Source organism: Manihot esculenta, chromosome 12, assembly GCF_001659605.2.
Source record: "Manihot esculenta cultivar AM560-2 chromosome 12, M.esculenta_v8, whole genome shotgun sequence".
Classification (NCBI taxonomy): domain Eukaryota; kingdom Viridiplantae; phylum Streptophyta; class Magnoliopsida; order Malpighiales; family Euphorbiaceae; genus Manihot; species Manihot esculenta.
Window position 1 is genome coordinate 3,592,043 of NC_035172.2, and position 4,631 is coordinate 3,596,673.

Consider the following 4,631-nt stretch of genomic DNA (forward strand, 5'->3'; position numbering starts at 1 on the left):
TAAGTGAGTTTTATGGAGGTTTATGGGTAGAGATGTATGTTTAGGGTAAAGTGAGTTTTTGGTTGATTTGTGGTCAAAGCATGCTTATGTGTTGTTTGTTGGGGTTGTAAGGTAGTTTTGGACCCCTTTGTGCCTATACTTGAGTATATGCAGGTTGTGGAAGTGTGGTTTGCATGTTTTGCATGTTTTGGAAGGTTTGGGAGGCTTGTTTGTGCATGAAGCTGAGTTCTGGAGGAACTCAGGTTCGGCAGCCGAAGGTATGTTCGGCCGCCGAACCCCTTGAGGAGGTGGTTTCAGCTGCCTAAACCTGCCCCCGGAGGTTTGGACTTTCCGCTCTGGAGGGGAGGTTCGGCCGCCAAAGGTGCCGCCGAACATGCATGAGTTTCGTCTCTGGAAGAGACTTTCGGCAGCCGAAGGTGCCGCCGAAAGTAGCTGAGGTTTGGCTCTGGAGAGGACTTTTGGCCGCCGAACCTGCCGCCGAAAGTGCCCTGTCCAGCCTTCTTTTGTATGATTGCTATGATTGTTCTAGGATGTTTTAGGGGGTTCTTGGGGAGTTGAGTAGGCTCTGTTTATGAGTTGTTTAGCGTGTGTTTGGCACCTCATTCGAGTCCACCTGTGTAGGATCGGATCCGAGGGACCGAGGAGGCCATCAGTGTTAGCTGTTGCAGAGTCAGTCCAGCGTCTGCCAGAGGTGAGTAGAACTAAACTTAATGTTTTACATTGAGCAATTAAATGGTTTGAGCATGTTTCATGCACCATGAGTATGCAATAGGTTGATTGCATTAGTACACGAATATGATGCATTGCATTATTTACTGTTGATGTGGATGGACCAAGGCGATCTCAATAGCCCACGATCTGTTATGTCTAGATAAGACCTATGTGAGCTCCATAGGAGGGGTCGGGCACTAGGACATGTAGTGACATGTATGAGCTCCTCTGGGGGCCGGGCACCGACAGAGAGAGTTTTGAGGTCGTGTCCAATCCGAAATGTGAAATGTTTGTGCTGTGGCACATTTCATAAAAGCATGTAATGAATGAACTGTTTTCATTGTTTCTATTCACTGGGCTTTTTAGCTCACCCCTCTCCCTTAACCCCAGTTTTGCAGGTCAAAGGGAATCCAGGAAGGCGTCAAGGGTAAAGATTTTGGCTATGTAATAGAGTAGTGGACATGATGTAAATTAAAGGATTAGTATGTAATATAATGTATAGAGATAATGTCATGTAATGGATAGAGTTGTGCTTTGCCCTAGTGTATGGGTAATCCCTTGTTATGCATGATCCTGTTTTATGTTTCTTAATGAGAAATGTGTCGAACCAAGGCTGACATATGGTATGCTGACCCTATGAGAGTGGGTTTTATGTTTACAGACATAGTGCATGCAGGTCGAGCTTGGTAGGTAGTAGGAAGGTTGTTTTCAGTTTTTATGTTTCTGTTTGATCATGTATGGGATTTATCAGGTACATAGAGTTCTTGTTTGGCTTGCTACGGGTTCCGGCGGCCTTAAGCCGACCTGGATCCTAGCACCGGTGGCGGTCTGGTTTCCGGTAGGGCTGTAAATGAGCCAAGCTATTCGTGAGCTACTCGAGACTCGGCTCGATAAAAGCTCGACCGAGTTCGGCTCGTTTTTTAAACGAGACAACCTCGAGCTCAATTTTGAGGCTCGTCACTTAAACGAGCTGAGCTTGAGCTCCATAGTATTCGGCTCGTTAAGGCTCGCGAGCTGGCTCGTTTTTAGGCTCGCGAGCTAGCTCGTTGAGAAGGCTCGCGAGCAAGCTCGTTGAGAAGGCTCGCGAGCAAGCTCGTTGAGAAGGCTCGCGAGCAAGCTCGTTGAGAAGGCTCACGAGCAGGCTCGTTAAATAGGCTCGTGAGTAATATTGTTTAAATAAATTGGTGAACCAATTCGTTAAATAAATTTATGAACAAGTTCATATATTATTAAAAAAATAAAAATAACTATAAAGTTATAAAATTTAAACTATTATAAATACTTGAAAATTATAGTATTGAAAATTACAAATAATTAAGATTAATTATTATAATTAATATTCTTTAAAATTAAATTATAAAAATCTTTTGTATATAATTATTATAATAAGATTCCATAAAATTAATGTATAATCACAAATAATCAATATTAATTATTATAATAAGTATTCTTTAAAATTATAGTACTACATGATAAATTGAGTTGTAAAAATTATATACATTTTAAAATTAAAATATAATTATAAAAATTGTTTTGTATATAATTAAGCATACAGTATAAAAGATGATAATAATTATCAAAGTATATTAATAATAATTAATTAAGGTTATATGGATGTTGAAGTTGAAATTCAAGTTAACTAATTGAACAAGTATGAAGATGATTATGAAGATAATTAAATTATATTAGCTTGTTTCAACTGTTGGAAGTTGGAATAAACTTTATTCGTTTGATATTAAATTTTGTGTGTAATCTAATTTTATTATGTCATTGAATTTATATTTATTTGTGTTATTTTAATTATAAATTGTGTTACGTAATTTTTTTTATGTACACTCTCTTTTTTTTTATATTATTTAAATTAATGATGATTAAAAACTGATTAAAATGTAATTATTAATTCGAGCTCGAGTCTGAACTTGAGCTCAAACCAAACTTTTTAATTTTGAGCTCGGTCTCGAGCTTTTTTAACGAGTTTCTTAATCGAGCTTTCCGAATTCGAGCTCGAGTTTTATTAACGAGCTTCTTAATCGAGCTTTTCGAGCTCGAGCTCGAATTAGGTTCGTTATTAAATCAAACGAGCCTTTCACGAGTCGAGCTCGAATCGAGCTCGATTATAATATTTAATTCTCGAGCCGAGCTCGAATCAAATATTAGAGCTCGAGTCGAGCTCGAGTTCGAGCTTGAGCTTCCAAACTTTTTTAATAAACGAGCTTGAGCTTTACAAAGCTCGGCTCGACTCGGCTCGATTACACCCCTAGTTTCCGGGCTGTTACAATTCCGGACTTCATCAAATTTTAACTTCTCAAATCCACGTGAACTGTTAATTGTGGAAACAATAGAATCCTACGACTCAGGTAGAGAGGATAACAAAATTAGTGCTCTTATCTCATCATTAAAATTAACCTTGACAGAGCTTAATTGACTGATAATTATATTATATGATCCGCGACAGATCCACTTTCAGACTCTCCAAATTAAACAAACGACGTATCAGATATACCTTGTTAATGCCGATGGTTTCTCATACATGTTCGTTAGAGCTGCCAGCAATTCTGCAGTCGTTGTCTCCTTAACGATATTGAAGGCAACGTTTCTTGCCAATATCAAACGGATCAACCCTAATATCTTCCGATCTTTCAGATCCTAAACCTCTTGTTTCATAGTTTTTGGCTTCTCCTCTGACAGGGGTTCATGGAGGTTATTCTGATACAGATAATCTTTAATTTGCATCTTCTAGAAACCAAAATCGGTTCCATCGATCTTCTCAATTTAAACCTTCAGGCTTTCCATCATCTTTTCAAATTGTTGCGATACGAACCAAAAGCTCTAATATCAGTTGTTGAGAATCGAACAATCACACAATCTAAAAATAAGCATAAAAAGAAATTAACACACAGATTTAACGTGGTTCACCAATTTGGCTACGTCTGTAATACCCGGCTAGACTCCGGTATCGGAATTCCTACCGTCCGGTGGAATCCCGGGTGTCGGAGACCTCTAGAAGGGGTAAAATCATGTTTTTATAAAACGTTTTAATGTATTTTATGTTTTTAAGCTAGAAGAAAAATGAGTTTTTTGCATGAAAATAGCCTTGGAGGAAAACTCAGGTTCGGCTGTCAAACCTCAAGTTCGGCCGCCGAACATGCATGCACTACGGGAGCCCTTTAGGCCCCCGAAAGCATAAGTGAGGGAAGTCCAGGTTCGGCTGCCGAACCTTATGTTCGGCCGCCGAACATGGTATGCATGCGGAGGCACGTTCGGCTCCCGAATGTGGCCTGGCCAACCACCTATAAAGGGGTCCCTTAGCCGAAATGGGCAAGCTTTTCTCCCCATTGTCGGCCAAGGTGAGCTCTCCGCCATCCCTCGCCGATTTTAAGTTCCTTTCTTCAGATCTTTCACGATTTTCACAAGTTTTCACTTTGTTTTGAAGATTTTCGAGTATAAAGCAAGTTTTGGAGTTTTGAGGTTCAAGAAACTCAATCTCTCCCATCTCCGAGCTAGGGTCGTTTTCCTCTCGATCTTCAAGAGATAAGGGCCGATCTTGAGCTCACTATATATTTTTAAACAAGTTTTTAGTTGATTCATGGGGTAGAAATGTATGTTTATGTTAGTTGAGCATTGTTAGGTTTTATGTGTTTTATGGACAATGTATATTGGATATACATGTTTGATGTGTTGTAGATGGGGTTTAGGATAGTTTGAAGCCCCTAGGAGCTGATGTATGTATCTATGTATGTTTTGGATGAGTTGTATGCTTGATTGAAGGTTTTGGGAGGCAAATGTGCATGAGGAGCCAAGTTTCTGCCCTTTTGGCAGAAACCAGGTTCGGCAGCCGAAGGACTTTCGGCCGCCGAACCTGCCTGGGAGGCAGGCCTTTCGGCTGCCGAAGCTTGCCCCCGAAAAGAGACTTTCGTCTC